The following is a 21,275-nucleotide window of genomic DNA, read 5'->3' on the forward strand; positions in this document are numbered from 1 at the left end:
TGTTGCCGTTTCGGCTGTAACAAAAATTACTGTAAATATTTTTAAATAATCAACCACTTTCAAGATTTTGAAGCTGTCTCACTTTGAAATATTCAGTTTTCACGTAGCAAAAATCGTAAAGAACTGTTGCATAACAGACATTATTTATAATTATGGATCGCTAGAAAATTAATTTAGGAACAACTTGTGTGTTTGCGTTTTCTTTTGGAATTCCCCACTAATTCGTGACGTAGACGAAAGAGCAGAGACATTCCAGAAAGTTTCTTGGAATTTAAAACAGGTTGGCTTGTGGTTACGTGTGGGAGCGATTTAATGAAGTAATGCAAGTATAATGTAGCACCGTTAGTACTACTATTAGGCTCATACTCGTAGACAACAAAAGATTAAATAAAATAGGCAAGTTTAATCAATATATTGCATTTATTTGAGAAATATTAATAATAATAAACTATACATTTTAACGTCTGAGATATAGACTTAAATGGAAATTAGCAACTGAAGTAAGAATTAGTGCCATTATAACGTGAGTAATATTATATAATATTTTTCGTGTATATAATTATTAGTTCTAGAGTGAATTTGAAGGTAATCAAACATCTCACAGTAGAAGCAAACAAACTTTTTCAAGGTTTCTTATCCACATTTGTTGCATATTCAATTTTAAAGTTTTAACCTGTAAATCTTGTCTATCAAAAGTTATTTTTGAAATTGTTGCATCTGTATGTAAATGATAATGACTAAACTAAATTATTTTATCTTTTAAACAAGTTTATATTAAGCCTTTTATATATCTTTTTACTGTGTATACCTCTACATGTACATGTTAATATACGTTATGGGTAATGCTGAAAGAAGTAAAAGTTATGTTTTAGACACTGGGAAGTTACGTTATAACTACTTCACACCCGACAATGATTGACCTAAATAAACTGGCACGAGTGATCTTGCTTAAAGTTTATAGCAACAGTTTATGATTTGCAATTTTATGGAGTTAATCTACTGAGTTGTGTCAACAAGCCTCAATTTTGGCATTTCATATATGATCCCATGAAATTTCCCAATATCCATTATATCTAGTTCATTTCTGAATGCTGATCTGAAAATATAAATTATCCTTTCACATTCAAAAGCTTTAAACATTGGAACAATTAGAAGTTCTTAAAGTTGAATACACAAAGAAAGGTTTTAATGGATCTTATGGTTTGTGGAGAAGTTCTAAAGTAATTAAATGATTAACTCGGTTACTTTGTGATAAGTTGGCTCTGACATTCTTCAGTCTTGTTCACAATTATACAAATGTTACTAAAACAACAAGAGTAGGCTTGCTTTTTTCTCAAACGACCTTGTAATTTTCGTGCATTTTGTCCGATATATTTTATTATGGTCAAACTATAGTTTACCATATTTATGTACTTTGATAGTATTCATAATTATAGAACTGGTAACTGATTTTTCTTCAACATTCCTACTTCTGTTTCATTTTAGTCATGTTAAAAATTTAAGAGTTATGACATTATTATTGTTCTTATATTGGGCTACAAAGTTAAACTTAACGTTTATTAATCATTATGCCTACAGGCTACACATACCGTGGTATTAATATTGATGTTCTGTGCAAACGTGCATGTCTTATGTCAATCATAAAACATTTACACATAGCAACTACAGAATTTATTGAGGAAAATACAAAAAAAAATGAAGGTAGGATTTAATACCTGATTAGCAAAATAAATTCTTATGTATAGTTCATTTATTTAAGATTGTAATCTTCTGAAGATTAATAAGTCTTATCAACTAATGTAAACATTTATTTTTATAGATATTAATAGAATAGAGATGCATTACAAATAGGAATTAACCTAAAATTATTAGTTGCATAAAATATTCAGCAATGTTATTTTTTACATGCATTTTGGTTCTATGTACTTTAGAAAAAGCAATGCAACCTTTCCAAATCTGTTTTCATATTGATTACTTTATAGAACTATTGAAAAATGTTATAGAAAAGAAAAAGCAGAGTAGTAGAAAGACATTCATCCCATCAAGGTAATCTCCTCACTTACAAATGACATGCAACCAGAACATGTAGTCAGTAACCAACACTGATATATCTAACCATTTAAATTATGGAAATTTCAAATAAACACTGCATCATCAGGCATGGGTGTATGGGTGCCCACAGCAGGGGCAAGGGAAACTTCACCCTGGAAAATGAGAAACATACTTTTTTCTTTATTTGTTCAACTTGTATACATGAATTAACATGTTTTCATATTAATTTCATAATTTCAGACTACTTTATCCCCCTGGAACTATTTTTGCAGACATCCATGTGATGTCAGGCAAACCATTCCATAACATTTTACATATGATCATCAGTGAAAATCATATTAATACTTTTTATGAGAAAACTAACAATTTTTTGTGAAATCAAAATTTTTTTTAAAGTTTTTTACTAGTCACTATCAAGGCTAAGACAGCCAGTTGGATGACTCTGACAAATGCCTAATAGCAGATCATTGGTTCATTAATGTATTTAAAAGGTTGTGGCATATTATAACCTAATGTATTCTTAATAGTTATTGATAAATTACATAATTTCTAAGCTTGTTACTATTTTAAGACATTTCTTACTTTCTTTTTATTTCTTCAAAATAGACAAAATTAAAATAATGTAGTACAAGGCATTTGCCAGAGTGTTATTTCTTGGACAGTCATTAAGACATTTGGTTATGCACTTGATAGTTATGTTCTGTAATGTTTAATTATTTTTTCGGTTATTAGAAGCTAATAATGCAAAGACAGAATTAAATGAATAAAACTGACTTTGGAGCTGCATTGTAAAAATTCCAAAATTTTATTTTGGATACAAGTTTTGTTTTAGGAATACATCTTACATTGTTTGTTGTATGTTTGTAATATTTTGAAAAGAAAGTATCCTACCTAGAGTGTTCATGAGTTGGAGTACAAGAGATTTTTCTACAAATCTTATCTCTCTTCATCAAAATACAAAAACTGATTATTGTTTAAGAAATGTATAAAACTTATACGTAATATTACTTTCTTAAAGAGTACTTATATAGCAGTATTAAACAAATAAAATGAACAATCTAATGAGCAACTTGTAGAGCTGCAAGGGAGAACTGATTAAAGAGAAAGTATTATGGAGCACTTATTTGGGCCAAGTTATTTTGTTGGTTTTTTCCTGCCACATTTGTACTTTCACATATTAATATTTGTATTTATACTTGTCTAGTAATTAAGGTTAAACACAAATTAGTTTTTAATGTATCCCTGTGGGATTTATTAAATATATTAGATAAGGAATAAGAAATATTTGGTTAGGTACGATATCATTTTAACAATGTTTATCATGATAAATCTAATACAAAACATTCTGTATGATGACTGTATGATTAATATTGTAAACTGTGGGCCTATTAATAATCCAGTAAGAATATTCCTTACCTAATTTTCCATGCTAATTTAATTTCCATTTTGTTGGTAATCTTCAGGAAAAGTTATTTAATAAATACCACTGAAAAGCCTTTATAAACAAAACTAAATGTAAATACTTGATTCTAGTATTGGCTGTGTAATATTTTATGATACCTTGAATTTAACAACATGGTGCATATTCTAATTTTTAAATTTTTTTTCCTAGCCATGTTGGAACTAAAGTCTTATTTTTTTCACTATTTCAGTATCACAACAAACTTAATATTCTAGTTTTGTTCTAGTTGCTGTATCAAATTACACTAAAATTTATAATCCCAAACCTAGAATAGACCTTATCCCACATTCTTGGTCTTTAATATTACACATACATTCTTAATCTGATATTATTCAAACCATTCTTTTTAAACTTTTCTAGACATTAACCTCATCTTATTCTAATTAGTATTTCACAAATAGAACACACTGTAATTTTTATAGTGCAAATATACACTTTTTCAGGACCACTGAAAACAGTATTCTTTGCATCTTACTACATTAATGTTACTTTATTTTATAAGGTATTTGACAAGTATAACAAGCAATGGTATTCTGTTATAGCTAAGATAATATTTCAATACTTAAGTAAGCACTTTAAGCCCTATAATACATTTTCTTCTAATAGGGTTATGGGTAATATATTGGTCTTTCTTTCTCCAGGCATAATTAGCTCCCTGATATTTTAGAAATCTAGATAGTATGTTGGTTCTTAGGATAGTAACATCAATGCCTCATAAGGAGAACAGGTTTTCAATTGTAGTAGGTTGTAAATTTATCTTTCTAATGGCATTTTTCTTGTTCATGGGCATAACTTGTATCAATTTCTAACATTGTAAATATTCATTACACCTGTCATTTTGTTATTGTTGTCAGAAAAATAACAAGGAATAATTGAACTGTTGCTTGATTACATAGCAAACAAACTGTGAATTAGTTGTACAATACCCTACATGTGTCATTTCAAAGTGTATAGATGTCTCTTGTTTATTGTGCCAAGTTTTTCTGGATCAATCAACTCATTTAAGAGGAGATACAACCACAGACTGACAGAAAGATTTCCTTAATATTGGATAGGTATTGCACTGGTATAAAGCATATATAAAAACACTTGTACCCACATTTTATACTTGGCTCTACTGAGAGCTGTATGATAAAAAGTATGTAATTGTACATATTTTAAAATGAAAAGTAATTTAATCGTATGCAATTGCTTAGGGCAGTGATTTCAAATTCTGCGTCACAAAACAACCACAGTAAGAACTTGGATTTGAAAGTTACTTCTATGTCACAGAACAACCACAGTAAAAATTTGGATTTGAAAGTTACTTATAAGAGTTTACTGAAGTGTATTAGAGGTAATTCCTCTCCCCCATGGGCATGGGCTTCAGAAAATTGTTTGACTACTCTGATAGTTATAAGTTGGAAAAGTTTAGGAACTCCTGATTTATCATTTTTTGAACAATACAATATAATAAAAATTTACCAGTGTAAAATGTTCAGTATAAACATTGACATAAGTATTCCCAAGCCATCAATACTGTGGTGGGATCCAAGCCAAAAGAAGGATTGTAGGGCCTGACAATCTTGAGAATTGCCCACATGTGGAATAATTCTAGGGAAGACTTAATTGTTTTATGTGGGGCACCCAACCTAAAAATAAACCAGTGATGCATGGTACTGTACAGTAGACCTGTTATTGACACATCTGACATAGCCAGGTGGTTGGGACACTTGGCTCTCAACCAGTAAGTTGCAAGTGGGAATCCCCATCCCATCAAACATGCTCACCCTTTCAGTTGTAGTGGCATTATAATGTGATGGTAAATCCCACTATACATTGGTAAAATAATTTTCCAAAAGATGGCATTGGGTGGTAATGACTAGCTGCCTTTCCTCTAGTCTTTTCATTGCTAAATTAGGGACAGCTAGTGCAGATGACCTTCCTGTAGCTTTGCTTGAACTTCCAAACAAGCAAACCAAACTATTATTGATAAAAAGTGTATTTTGAAAGACTTTTGGAAGTCAATAAGAATATGGAATCTGTTTACATACGTAGATTATAATAATGTTGTTGTTGTTTTTTTTAAATAATGTGATCTAACTAGTTTGTTTGTTCAATATATGCATTTATTAAGCTATTTTAGGTATATCCCGAAAAAATTATACCACACACACTCGCACGCAGACACACAGTAACATAGTATAATGTTAGTTTTTAACTACCTCGATGACCTTTCGCTAACAACTGAAGTTCTGAGAATAATATAAAACATGCATCTTGCTGGTTGTAGAGAATAACCGGTTTCTTACAATACAGTGAGCTTGTAGACATTTGGTTGGTACAGTTAACGTTCGCTGAACAGATATTATTGGTTTAAGTTTACAGAAATATTCGCCCAACCAAGATATTACCCAGACATTAATAACATCTCAAAATGTTTGTCTTTAATCGTCTTGAAAGAAAATATTTAAGAAAACTGATTAACATATAAACTGTATAGTTGTTACAGGTGCGTATTGTTATTAAGACCCATGACGTAGAAATACTAAACAATTATATAAAACCCTAAGACTTCTTTCTATTTGCCATAGAAAATAGTTCTATGGAAAAAAGATTTACCTTTAGAAATTCCTCATCATTGTTTTCTATTTATGTTTAACATTTCAACTGATATAGCTGTGTACAAATCTTACTATGGACCCGAGGTTCGTCATTTGATTGGTGCCAAAATGTAAAAAGTAAAGCAGAAATTAAAAAAAAAAAAAATCGCGCGACAGATGCTGGGTTCGTGGGTGCATTATAAAAGTGACGGCCAATCTCATTATTTCGTCTTACAAGAATAAGCCAAAAATTCGCAGTGAGTGGTGTTGCTGCCACCCCTCTAGTCTTTCATTTGAAAATTAGTGACGGTTACAGCGCAAATAGCGCTTGTGTATTTTACATGAAAACAAAGAAACGAGTAATGTGCATTTTATGTTATTTGAAATGTATTTTTACATGCATATTCTTAAAATAAAAATGCGTTAAAATGCAGTTATAGTGGGATATATTTATACAAAAAACAAACAAAAATGTGTTCAATTGTGTTTAAATTATCGGGTAAAATTTCCAAAAATGTTGTTCATACGTGAAAGCTGAGTACTTTTGGTGTGTTAATCCTTTAACAGTTTTAATTGTAAGAGTAATATACAAGAACAAACTCAGTTTAAACGTAACGCAAATTCCATAAACTTATCAATTCAGACTCCAAGTAAATAGCATTAAGGTCAGATCATTTCAAGCGAACTTTAACCAGCTTTACATAAATTTAAGTTAAAAAAGAATTTTAGTATATACGTACTTGAATTTACTAGTTTATTCTTATTGCAACATCTTTGAAATAACTGCTTTGAATTTTATTCTGCAATTTGTTAGTTTACATATTTTGGTTAACGATGTATGAAAATTATTTTTATCATTGAAATTAGTTTTTGACGTGAATAATTGTTTTTTGTTTAACTGTTAAGCACTTGCGTAGATTTAAAGTTATTTGGTTAGTGACTGATCTCTTAGATTTTACTTTTCATATTTTTATCTAGTTTTATTTTTACGACTTTTCGGCGATATGTAATTTCTTTTATTTTGTTGAAAGAAACTTTTGTTTGTTTATCTGTATGATGTTTGAATGTTGTTAATGACATTCTAGAAGTCATGATGGTAGTAAATTTACCAAGTTGTATTTGTTTTCTAATTTCCCATCAAGCAGGGAAGAGCTTAAAAACTAATTTGCCTATCTTTTATTTTTTGTATAGACTTTTTTTTTTTTTAAACAGAAACTAATTACAAAAGGTCGTTATAATACATACACTGCTGGTCACTTCATTAGGATTTGTATACCCTTTCAGACTTAGGCTTAACCTAATCTAAAATGCAAATATTGTTGACTAAATGATCTGTGTGTGATGGTCACTGCAGTGCATTTGTAGTTAGTCAAACGAACTGGGGGCAAATGTATTGCAAGATTCAAAAGAGGTCCATTACCGAGTGTGTATCTAACAGGATTATAGTGGCTAAGACAGGTTTCTTAGACTGCTCCAAGACATCGGCCATTCAAGTTTATTGGCAGAAGGTGAAAAAAATATTAGTGTTTGCTGCAAGGGTGTGTGGGTGGGACTATTGTCACAAACACGTAGTGAAAGAATGAGGAAAAGTCGATTTGACAGGATGGTAAAGTCTAATTGTTATCAAACAATAGGTTAACTAAAAGACACTCAGTTCAGGGCAATCCGTACTTATATCCAACCGTGTTCTCTGAACATTGCAGCGTATGATTTACACTGCGACTTCTGTTACCAACACGAAAATAATGCTTTGAGTGGTGTTCGGAATGCAGGTATTGGGCTGATGAGGATTGGCGCAAAGTGATTTGGTCTGACAAGTCACACTTTACCTTTTATTTTATTTTTTGCACTATGGGAGGAAGAAACATTTGGAAAAAAGCCACATGAATCGCTCGACTACTCCTGTATGGCCTCGACTATTCAGGAGGCTTCATATAATAGTCATTATTTGAAATGTCAAAGCCTACATCAGCACAATTTCTGATCACGTACATATAGGGCTACTTCCAAAACGATAATGTTCTCATATAACGTCTAAATTGTGAGTGCATGGTTTGAGGAACACGATAGTGGCTTTAGGTGCCTCCCATGACTACAACCCAGATCTCAAATGTAGCATCTGTGGGATGAATATAAAAGGAACATTTGTCATCGCCATCCTCTGTCTATCTCACAGCATGAATTAGGTATAGTGTTCATGATTGAACTGAGAATTCCTCGGGACACCATACAATTCTCTGTTATAGATATTATTAAAAAAAAAAGATAGCTCAACCAATTATTAGGTGTAGGGCCTAATAAAGTAACCAGCCAGTTTACATTCTAGGTCGGTATGATGCACTACTCAATAATGTAACATCTTTTAAAGCTGATTTGGGCAACGTATTTGATACATGAGTTTTCTTCGTATGAGAGCCTGGGATAGCCAAGTAGTTATGGCACTGAAGTCGCAGTTTTCGGGTTCGAATCTCCGTCACACCAAACATGCTCACCCTTTCAGCTGTAGGGGGGGGGGTTGTTATAATGTGACATCCATTCCCACTATTGGTAAAAGAGTAGTCCAAGAGTTGGCGGTTGGTGGTGATGATAAGCTACCTTACTTCGTCTTTTACTGTTAAATTAGGAACGGCTAGCGCATATAGTCCTCATGTGGCTTTGCGCGAAATTCAACATAAACCAAACTTTGTATGGGTTTATTTTTCTTTAGTTTTGTATTGAAAAAAATTCATAATTGGTATCGAAACATCTCCATCATAAAGTCTACGGGCATATCATCCATAACAATATGCATTTATAATATTGATGTTTGTGAAAGTGTCGAGACTGTGTATATCATACTTGCATATTTATAGTATAGTTTGATTTGTTTAGGTCAATTCTGATACCTGAGATAGTATTAGTATGTTCTTTTATATATAGGTTCACTCTTACACACAAGTATAGATGGTGACAAGTAGGTTATTAAATAAATAAAAATTTATGTTGAAACAAATGATTTGTCATGCAAACTTGTGATGTCTTTAGGATCTTATGTACCTCGAACAACTTAATAACATAGATACAAAGTTGGATGAATTCAAATTATGTGAACGTTTATTCTGTAATATCCCCTGAATTATGTTAAAATCTTAAGAATAAACCATATGCATGAATAGTGTTGCGTAAATATTGTATAGTTATATTCGCTGATAGCGTAAACAAAACAGCAACAAAAACAGGCTATTCTGAAGATCTGGTAAGGTCATAACTGTAATAGCCAATTTAAACATGTACAACGAAGGGAAACATTAACGAAACTATTATTCTGCGTCATCTATTTTTCTGAGAAAATAGAAATGTTAATAAACGTTCATTGCAGTGAAAGACATTTTTTTGACAGAAATGTCTTCGGTGTTATTTTTGCGTTTCTTTTTGTGCGGTTACGCAGTGTAAGCTTTTCGTTTGTTTTGAATTTCGCGCAAAGCTACTCGAGGGCTATCTGCGCTAGCCGTCCCTAATTTAGCAGTGCAAGACTAGAGGGAAGGCAGCTAGTCATCACCACCCACCGTCAACTCTTGGGCTACTCTTTTACCAACGAATAGTGGGATTGACTATCACATTATAACGCCCCCATGACTGAGAGGGCGAGCATGGTAAGCTTTTCAAATTTTTGATGTAAGCGAGACTTCGGTAGGAAATAAACGAGCTGATTGACTGTTTTGCTCTTTAAGATTAACATAGAAAATTTTTATACTATTTACAAGATGACTCAGCCTCAGTTCTGTTGTATGTCGTAAACATGGTTTAAAAAAATGGTTGCACAATGTGAGTATGAATCAATCCATCTATACTGGGGCTAACGGCGGTTTGTTTTCCCGCAATTCGTCCTAATACATGCTCCATACTTCTGTGAGTTACGCAAATCAAAACTGTCTTATTATGTATTTGCCTGTAAATATAAGTTGTATGAAAGGTCGAATATAAACTACTCGCGTGTATAAATAAGGTAAGACGGAATTTTCGTATATCTGTGAAGTGCGAATACATGACTCAACGAAAACACATTTGAAGCAACGTGTTTTTAAGGCAAAGGACAACATTTACAGTCTAGGTAAGACGGAGAATTCGTGACCTATGATTAATGTGCAGGACTGTGGATCTGAGGGTTCACTGTTGGCATAAAATACTTTCCGTTATTAGGGGCCGAGGATGCTTTATAGGAGTAACAGTGAAACCCTACTACTAGATAAGAGAATTGTGTTTAGGTGTTGGCGGTGGATGCTGTTTTCTCTCGGTATGTCAGCTCGAAATTAGGAACGGCTAGTTTAGATATTCTTTGTTTAGATGTGCATAAATTTTAAAAAAAAATGTATAAATTTATATATATAATTAGATCGATAAAGCTCAAACTTAACTATCGATAAAAGTATAGGTTTAAGTTGCGAGATACACGTTACGCGTCAGATCACTCTCTAACTCGACACAGTTATGTCTAATCAATACAGCAGCCAGTAAAACACATTAAACTATTTAGTGTAATTGATATAAAAACAACAACAAATTTGAATTAGACACAGTTTTAACCATTAGCCATAGTCAATAATTATGGTAAGACTGAAAACGTTACAAGTTTCTGTTGTACACCCACGACAGAAACATCAAATCATAATGCTCGAATATGAACATTTAATGTCCAAACTTTTAGCAAGATCGTATAAGAATAACCCGGATTACGTTTTGCTGTTGAGCAGCAACATAGGTGTTAACCATTGAAGACTTTTACTTCAACATAATATTGTTGTTCCATTTCTCTTTAAGAAGGAAGTTAGTCGAAAACTGAATGACATGCTACTGATCTTGAAAATTATTTTCTGTGTTACGTGTACGTAGCCTTTGGTTATTATTCTTATTAATGTGTGTTTAGAATTATTGTCGTTTTTTGTGTATTATGATTTTGTATAATCACACTTTGTCTGATTATTATTTACGATAATGTTTTGTTTCTGTTGTGATGATGATGTAGTTTGAAGAACCATAGTAATAAATTCGTTAATACATCCTTGTGGTAAAAGTTTTCAGACGTGAATTTTAGTAATGGGAAGAAAGTGACGGAAACTCGTGATGCCATGTTACTGAAGTCTCATTAATTTTAATGGGACTAAGCGGCAATTTTTTTGGTAGTCGTGGCTACAAACAGTACATTGTACACTTAGAGAGACATTTGCTCAATCTTCAACAGCAATTTTTAGATGTCAATTTTTATGTCAGTAAATTGTTAGATAATATTAGGAAAACAAACATATATTAAAATGGAAGATTATGGCTTTATTTTACCCCAGAAGTTTTAGAATTAAGCACAAAGATACATAATGGGCTATCTGTGTTCTGCCTACCACGAATATCGAAACCCGGTTTTTAGCGTTGTAAGTCGGCATACATGCCGCTGTGCTACTGAGGGCTCTCAAGAAGTTTAGCTGAACTGCATAAGTGCTAATAATAATAAAAAAAAAAGTATACATAATACTGTGGAATGTTGGGTCTAATAATCGCAATAAAACTTGCGAAAGACTGAAGATGTTTTCTCCACATTCATCTTAATTTGTTCATTCCAAATTTCAAGTAAAAAAATATTTGCCTTTTATAGGGTACTCCCCAAAAGGCCTTTAGTTCAATACCAAATACTTGGTTTGTCTTTAGAGACGAAATTATTTAAGCCACTTCTATAGGATTTGAGCTTGTTATATTAAGACCCAGTTCAGTGTATTTGATTTGATACAGTGTGGTGTCATGGTTTCTGGTACTTACGTTAAAACTAAAAACCTCCTTTGTAATAAAATATTTAATATGTTAACATAAAATTTCTCTGTTAACATATTAAGTGTTCATTACCATATAAACTAGTCGAAGTTAGTATTCTAGTCAAGTAAGTATTCACTTGTGGCAGGTACAGCACTTAACCTAACTTAACTTACAGCAGCAAATAAGATTCTTTGGACCGTCCTTAACTATCTCTATTGACAGAATTTGCGAAAACCACGGAGAAAACATCTTTATAGAGCCGAAGAACCATATTTTGTACTGCGCAACATGAGAAACCACTACAATATTTTGTGTGGTATTTGGAATGGTAATACGGGTCTTACACGCCAGTAGTCGGTAAAATAGTGCGAATGTTGTGATAATAGTATGCATATCAGATTCCGAGTATCACAAGTTGTCGTTATCTCTATTCATAATTTTAAAAAAGGTAAGTACTGAAAAATTTTGTTTGGGAATCAACCCACCAAAAATGTTCCCCTTATTTGCAGACTGGCTGTTAAAACGTTTTTGAACATGCAAATCAATACGTCACCTGACAACTACAGTTGTTCCGAAATCGTAGCAGAATGTATGAAAACTTGTATGATATTTGCTTGGCGTTCGGTAAGTAGTGTAATGCAACCGAAAATTGATTACATTTGGGAAGAATATGTAACAACCCTTACCGTGGTGATATATTCATATAAAGGTGTGTTCTATTCAGGGTTTGAGTTTCCAAGAAAAGAAATATGAATCAAGTTGGAAAAGCAGGAACATCGCGAAAGAGTTTGTTTGTTTGTAGTTAAGTACAGAGCTGCACGTGGGTTATCTGTGCTCTACCCACCACGTGTATCGAAGCCTGGTTTCTAGTGGCGTAATTTCGAAGACATACCACTTTGGGGCGCCTGAAAGAGACGTGCAAAAAGTCCTACTCTAGCTGATGTAAGTGAAGTGCAGTATCTTGTTATAGATGAGAACCCACGAACATAAAGGTCAGTGGAAAAAGCCATCCACATGACCCAGGCAACAGAACACACATGAGAAAGGAGAATCTCCGCCTGGAAAAGCGAGGTAAGTCACATGTGCACAAGTTGCTTCAGTTACATATTGGTTCAACTATCACATACCTCAAGCAGCTGGAGAATAAATTTGAAAAATATGAAAACTTATTGTTTAATTTGTATGAAAATTTCTGTAAGATTGGACTGTTGAAACTAACACATGAAAATTACTGACCTCGTATTTTAGATAGATTATGGAGAGCGGCACGAAAGAGGGGTATGTTTTAAACATGATAATTACGCTGCAAGCCTTTCATGAAGGTGCATGGCTATCAAATAGAGCATGATCAGACCAGGTGAAATGGACAAAAACGATGAGGTCATGCTCTAAAACCGTTTTATTATTATGTATTCAACCATTGTATTTGTAGCATAAGCACTTTTCAGTAGGCAAAAAGGTATTTTCTACACTGCTTATTTGAAGCTCGTAATGAATATATTAAGAGAATTTTAGAACATTTTTTCCAGTTTACTGTGATGTAAATCACAAATGATAGGCTTATTTTCGGCGTATGAAACTTTTAACAGTGAACTTTGCTTGGAAGTTTCTTGAAGAAGGTATCTTACATGACCACAAATATCTCGTCGGAAACATTGCTGTAATGTATATTTAATTATTGAAAATAACTTTTTCATTTCATTCCAGTTGACTCATTTTGAAACATTTGCCTGGTTCCAAGTACCGATCGTTTTGCTGTTGAATCGATGTTTACAGTTGAAGTTAAAAATAGAGAAGGAAAGTAAATCACGCGAAAAAACCTTACAATATTTCGCTTTTCTTTTGATTCATTTTTTTTAACGGCCTGGCATGGCCAAGTGCGTTAAGGCGTTCAACTCGTAATCCGAGGGTCGCGGGTTCGAAACCCGGTCGCACCAAACATGCTCGCCCTTTCAGCCGTGGGGGCGTTATAATGTGACGGTCAATCCCACTATTTGTTGGTAAAAGAGTAGCCCAAGAGTTGGCGGTGGATGGTGATGACTAGCTGCCTTCCCTCTAGTCTTACACTTCTAAATTAGGGACGGCTAGCGCAGATAGTTCTCGAGTAGCTTTGCGCGAAATTCAAAAAACAAACAAACATTTTTTATTGTATTCTTTAATGAAGTTGTATTTTCTATGTATGCATGATTATATTTGATATTTCAAAATTGAAAATTTTGTATATGTTTCAAATTTTGATTTTGTCAATATTTCGTTGTATTTATATTCGTATGAAGTAAAGCAGCTAAAAGTATAATTTATAATTACCGTAATATTCCCTGTCACGTGAACTTGTGTGCATATATTATAGCAACACGTTGAAGATCTGTTTTGTTTATAGTTGTTTAAGGCATGAATTCAGTATGCGTTGACGCGCGTAAGTACTGGACCTAAAACTGTTCATTAACAAATCAAACATCATTATGATTGATTAAAACTATGATAGAAAATTAAAATTCAACGATTTTTTTACTTTTTTATTCATTGTTATATACGTATCACTTATACGTCTGTTATCTTAAACGATTTTGCAGCTTTACAACAAGTGTTAACTGCAGCTATAACGGCATTCATATTTGTATAATTTGTTTTGAATGCAACAACCATTGGAAGTATTTCGTGAGGTTGAAAAGAGTAATCACTTTGAACTCCTACGGTCATTGTCTTTTCCACGAATCGATTATTTTGTAATTCTATGAGATAAGAGGCTGTTCCAGCATTGATATAAAAATCATCTTCACGTAAGTACAGGTTTAGTTATTATCTCAGTGCTGTTCTAGATGCTGGATTCTTCATTCTGTTCGTTAAAAACTTGCCATTCAGTTCCATGAAAAACTGGACAAACAACTCTTTCAAGGCTTAGGTCCGGGTATCATGATAACGTATGGCATGACTGAAAAAATAATTGCTCTGTAGGTATTATGAAATTATGTAACATGACTGAAAAGTAATTAGTGTAAAAAGAAAACAAGGTTCAGTCATTGAAACTGTAGTTCTAGCTTCCTTCTTATCTTCGAAATACTCATCCAGTCCTAGGTCTTTTGTGAATGTGGGGTTAGTTGAATGAAAGATAGAGTTCTTTTGGAAAGGCCTTCTGCAAGCTTGTACAAGAAGTGCATATTTAAAGAACGGGGTAATTTAGTGCATCTCGTGAAGATCCTTAAATAACTTAAGCGTGAAAATGCGCTGGCTGACAAGTAACACCTTTGAAATATAATATATAATAAAAACAATAAGAAAACAACAAAACTGTAATTCTGGTGGGTTGTGACTGGAATATTACTGTGGTTACCCCTCATCTTCCGCCCTCCAAGAGATTTAGATTACAAGGAAAGGTTAAGTTTCGAACAGTCATATTTTATATAGTCCTCCTCCGAATATCAAATTATATTATTCGAGCGTAATTTTTATATTAAAAGGTGCTGGGTACAACAGGTATTTATTTTTCCCACTTTAATAGTAAACTAAACTTTTATCCGAGTGAATGATTTTTGAGACAATGATTAACGTAATGCATAAGTACAAGTGTATGTATGCGTAGATATGTGTAAATTTATTTTAAAGCCTGTATAAATTGACCCAAATATTAATCTTAAAAACAGAAGGTGTGAAACGTCTATAGATGAAATTTAAACCTGAGAGAAAGTTGGTTTACGATAATAAAATACAGAGGTCTAAAGATAACGCAGTCTATTTCTTATTCAACAGAAAAATTATTTTTATATATTATAAAAACTTCGGGCTCTGATATTTATTTCTAAAGAGTACAAATATATTATCAGCATGACCATTAAGTAGAATTGTATTAAAATCATTAGTAAACTGTGGTAACCATGATTTCTTATGGATTTCTACTGTTGTAACGATAATTTGTAAACAGTGTTCTGATAAGGAGTGAGACAATTTACATATATAGGTGCATATTATTTATGAAAATCTTACGGTAATGTTTATATGGGTATAAAAGTGTAAGCTCTAAATCGTGGTTATATTATAGTGTATCGATGCTGCAGTTTTGTTGCTTGTAAAACGTCAATCAACTGTATACATGGTTTATGTATCCACGTGATTCTATACCCGATTTAAACATTTTGCCGTGAACATGATTTTGTGCTAAGTAGCAAATATACTTTAATGTGCGTTTGATTTAAAATTAAAATATTTTGTATGTAGACATTAATATTAAAGTATTTTAGAAAAAAAATATATTTAGTTGTATTTTGTTTTCAACATCCAGTTAAAGTAAGCTCCAAATATCAGCCGGTACGAACGAAAACAACTGGTAACATGTTACGATAAAAAATAAACTGTAGAATAATGGGAGCTCTACAGATCACTTATAAAGGAATTGAGCCAAGAAAAATTTCGAGGTGTTGAGCACAGGGCATTTTGTCATAACTGTTAACATAAATTGTGTGATGTAATAGTAACGTCAGAATAACATTAAAAATTCAGGTTATTAAAACAAACAACAACAAAACAGATACGTAGCGTTCCAATAAAATAATGGTGCGTTCGATTCTTTATGACAAATATGTAACAGCTTCAAAAAGAGCGCGTGACCTGAAAACGTGTGGTTGTCTTTGTTGCAATTTATATACTTTGGCAACGTAGGAGTTATTTACAGTTTGGACAGCATTATTTTTCAAATAGGGTGGATGGCTTTTGGAATGAGCTTCCTTCAGTGTTAGTGGAGGCAGAAAATATAACTGAGTTAAAAATAAGGGTGGAGGAATACATTATTAGTAAGGGGTGGTTATAGTTAGAAGCTGGAAGGGACGTCCTTATGGGTTAATAAGCTACTTTTTCCCTTTAAAATTTCATTTTTTATTATAAATAAAATGTGTAATGAGCTGGATTAGTGTTAATTTGTTGTAGAGGGGTTATAAGACTATTTGGTACACACAAAATAACAATCCCCTGATGTTGACTTTGTAAATATTTCATTATTTTCTTTCAATCACAATGTTAAAGATACGAAATGTGAACGTTAACTTTTACATATTAATACTAAATTGTAGCTCCTGAACATTCGAACTTTATCTCCGAAAGAAATTACTCATGTTGAGAAACTTGTCTTCATAACTATTTGCGCTAATAGAACTGACGGGTTGACCTTTGGACTTGCGAGTTCGAATTCCTTCACCAAACATGCTCGCCTTTTCAGGTATGGGACCGTTGTTATTTTATTCAGTGATGTCGTTATAATTTTACATTCAGTCATACTATTCGTTGGTATAATGTAGTCAAAAAGTTGGCAGTGTAATGTTGACGAGTTGCTTTCCTTTCAGCCATAAATTTCTAAATTGGGGATTAAGGCAGATAACCTCGAGTAGCTTTGCATGAAATTCAACGAACAAACTATTGAAGGTTTGAAACTATTTGAATTCATATATTTTTCGTTTTTATACTCGTCCAGTTTATTATATACTTTTAGTCAAGATTGATTTTGTTAGTTTTAGTATTATATGGTAAGTATTTTTCCTGCATGTTGTATTTTATGTTATGCTCAAGTGCGAAGGTGTATTTTGTAATTATTGTAAAGCGTCTGAAACTATCTAGAACCGGCCTTAAAAACTGTCAATCAACTGAAGAACAGCCAATCAGCATCATACTACCACTTTCATAACACACCCATAGTTTAATGTGTATGAAATATTTTATGATACCACACGGAGTCGAACTCGACTCGTTAACTCCATAATACAGTTTTACCACATGACCAATACGCGAACAGTCGTTACGGTGACGAACTGACATTTGATTTCATTTTCGAAAAATGAAATTAGGTATTAGCCGCATGAAACTTCTCTAACATTATGTGTGATTATATGTAAACACTGCTAAAAGTTAAAAAGCCTTTGCATGAATTCTTTAATTGTTTAAAGTTTTAATAAGAAATAGAAATGCATTTTATTATTATTAGAACATCAACTGCTAACATTAACTAGCGAGACGTCACGAAACAAAATCATTATGAAGGAAAAAACAAACACTGAGTTAACTGGTAATGCGTTTGTAGCGTTTTCCAAGAAATTCTAAGAAAGCAATTTAATGGTGGTTGAGTATTAGATGATTTTCTAACCAAAAAGTAAAGAAATGAAAGGATATAATTGTTTATTCGTGGAAAAAGAAAACAGGATTAATGTCGATATAAAGTATTAACTAGCTTTATGATTAATATATGTAATGATATTAAGATATTGTGTATTATGATCTACATATTACAAGTTCAGACGATCACATCGATATTTGATTATTTCAACAGAATAAAACTATAGTGGTCACTTTATATATCTTGATTATTTATATATTAGAGATGCGTATCTCATCATAGTGGTCGGTACGATACGTATTTGAATACAGAAGTTTTACCAACAGTTTGTTACAAAGTTTGACAATCTTTTTTGTAATTTATTATCTATATTACTAACATTCTTATTTAAATACTTTACATTTTACAGTGTATTTTTTAAATTCTGAGGTTTTATCAACTAAATGACAGCAGGTAAGAGAAGTAAAGTAAAAAGTTAATATCTGTATCTATTTTGTTATTGTCAGTTTGCCTATGATGGTTTTGGTTAAAAAAATGAAGACAACACGTGGTACTTAATACTTATCTTCCTGTATTAAATCATTATTTTTTAGCAGAAATACTTTATTAGAAATTCTGTTTTTTTATGTATAAAAGTCTTGCAGTGTTTTCTAAAACCTTTGGAGATTTTGTGGAAATATATAAATTGTATCGGACGATGTATCGATAAAATCTCATCTCGGCTTCACGATGTGATACTTGTCCCGTATCGCCACATATTTAATATATCTATAGACACGCACTAGTAGAGACCACAAAACACCTGTGGTCAAGTTAGTATCTTTACTTCAACATTACTTCTATAAATAGAGTTTTTAGAACAATACAAAGTAAGTCTAATTGCAGATACCAAAATCTGTAACTCCACTTGTCTTAGATCTAACATTAGTTGAGTCTTTATTAAGTATAGTCTGTATTCGATAAAGAAATAAATTAACACTGCGCGCGCGCGTGTACCTATATATATTTAACTTAAACACTAATATTAAAATAATTTAGTTGGGCTTATACTTTATCCTACTTCAAACTAGCAATAAGTAAACTTATAATGCTATTCTGCGATCTGCTATTAGACATTTTCAAAACCTTTAGCTTTTAATATATTATTGTATGACATGTCTACTAAATAGTATTTATATCCACCGGTGGTCTACATCAGCTGAAGTGTGAGCGCACGAACATTTATATTGTGAAGTTCGCATGTATTTTCAGGACAGACAAACCGAGTATTATAATATATACGTGTTGCTCCTGTTTCCACAATTTGAAACTAATAACGTGCCAATGCACCAGTATAAGCAAATCGTTTGTATTAAGTTACGAGTTAAATTGCTAAAGATAAATGCATGGCAAGCTTCTGTTTATTCATTCAGCTTAGCATGACTGTTTTATCAGTTGAAGTAATATTATATGTATATATCCGGAATATGACAATGAAGTAAGATATGAATTATTAATAGAGCGTAAAGTAGTACTTTTTTAATGTCTTCTGCAAATATTTATTGCGTCACAGCAAGTGGGAAAGCTTCAGATTTTGTGATTCTCTTACCATTCTAGACATTTATACCACATTTACAGGGAGTCATAGTTTCACCTTTATTTGTGAGTCCAGACATCAGCCGCTAAGTACGTTGGTACTCAGAATAGATTCTGTCTATATCAAAAGTTTCCATTGTTTATTCCAATCTCCAGCAGCATCAGTAGTTATTGTATGCCTTTGGGGACTTGGTTCCAAGAATTTCTGGACATGTAACAACCTTAATCAAAGGCCCAGGAGTTTAGTCACACTGATTATTTAGTTCCCATCTTTCCTACTATTATCTACCCAATTTGTATGGATTCTGTATCCTGCAGTTTGTCAGAAGTTGGAACTTAGTTTTGGGATTAACTGAATTTAATTGGTCTGGGGGGGTTAGTGAGAGAGTTGGGCTAATTCTTCAGAGTTTTTACTCCTGTGAATTGTTGGGCCTAAGCAGACAGGAGATTGGTGTCCAGTCATCAGTCTTTTCTTTTCTGTGTCAATGCCTAGACTCTCCAAGGTACAAAAGTTACTCGTTCTCCAGTTTGCATTGATTTTTTACTGCAACTGTAGATCTACAACATGGTTGTAGTTAGCCTCTATCTGTTCTTTGTCTTAACAGTAGAGTCCCACCCCCTGTCACATTTCTTGTGCATAAGGGTCAGGTACTGCAGTTCCAGGTTTTTCCATTCTCACATAGGCATCACATGGGTTTTGCCATGAGCTATTTGTATAAATATGTCAGCCCAGTATAGCCAGGTGGGTTAAGGCATTTGACTCGTCATCTGAGGTCATGGGTTCGAATCCCCATCACACCAAACATGCCATTTCAGCCGTGGGGGCGTTATACTGTGACGGTCAATCCCACTATTCGTTGGTAAAAGAGTAGCCCAAGAGTTGGCGGTGGGTGGTGATGACTAGCTGCCTTCCCTCTAGTCTTACATTGCTAAATTAGGGACGGCTGGCACAGATAGCCCTCGAGTAGCTTTGTGCGAAATTGAAAAACAAACAAACAAAGCATATTATTTTTAAAAAGGTATTAAGTGTGAACTTTTTTTCTCTTCTGATATGAACTAAATATTGTCATACTACTCTGTTGAATACTCTGGAAATGAACGAGAGGTTCGTTATCATCATCAGATGAAGTAGTTGATACAGACTGAGGGAAAAATGAATAACTGTGCAACAAAGTAGAAAGGTAGAGTTCAAGTTGTGTAACGGTGTTGGCATCAAAATGTTGTTTCTCTGAGTATTTATTTTAAAGAATATATGAATTTAAAAGAATATTTAAACTAGATGGAGCATCCGTCTCCTGGGGAAGTTATGTAAATTCCTGGTTAGTGAAAGCCCATGAAAACTGCAAAACCTAAAATGCGAGGCCGCAAATTTGAATATATTTCCGCATGGACCTAATAAATCCTCATGATGAAAATCCATCAACAGGGGCGAAGCAGTGGTTAAAGAAAAAAGCGCACAAATACCGAAAAATGTAAAACTGAAAGTTTGTACCTATCCACACGTACCTAATGAACCTCCATAACAACTTTGAAGCTCCATCCATACCATGCGAAGTAGTTACAGGGACATACAACAAACGGTACTATGATATTTAAATAGATATGAACAGTACATTTCTGAATGTCATACATTTTTGTCCAAACTCTCTACTCTGTGATTGAGCCATGGTTAAGAGAGATGATACAATTTTCATTAATATAATATAGAAAGTTCACAAAGGTTTGAATATCG

General features: G+C 32.9%; 1 protein-coding gene across 11 annotated transcripts in view; it reads left to right on the plus strand.

Annotated features, from left to right (window-relative positions):
* The first annotated feature begins 274 nt into the window (after window positions 1-274).
* Window positions 275-21,275, plus strand: part of LOC143249623 (uncharacterized) — a 70,363-nt gene continuing 49,362 nt past the window's right edge. For 7 of the 11 annotated variants that reach the window (XM_076499789.1, XM_076499795.1, XM_076499786.1 and 4 more), the window contains exon 1: window positions 284-523. The gene's annotated coding sequence lies outside the window, so the exon portion shown is untranslated. Of the gene's footprint in view, window positions 524-12,598; window positions 12,946-21,275 lie in introns of all 11 variants that reach the window. The other 4 variants (XM_076499796.1, XM_076499803.1, XM_076499793.1 and 1 more) reach the window with 4 other exon arrangements.

This window comes from Tachypleus tridentatus, chromosome 4 (genome assembly GCF_004210375.1).
Source record: "Tachypleus tridentatus isolate NWPU-2018 chromosome 4, ASM421037v1, whole genome shotgun sequence".
In the NCBI taxonomy this organism is placed as follows: domain Eukaryota; kingdom Metazoa; phylum Arthropoda; class Merostomata; order Xiphosura; family Limulidae; genus Tachypleus; species Tachypleus tridentatus.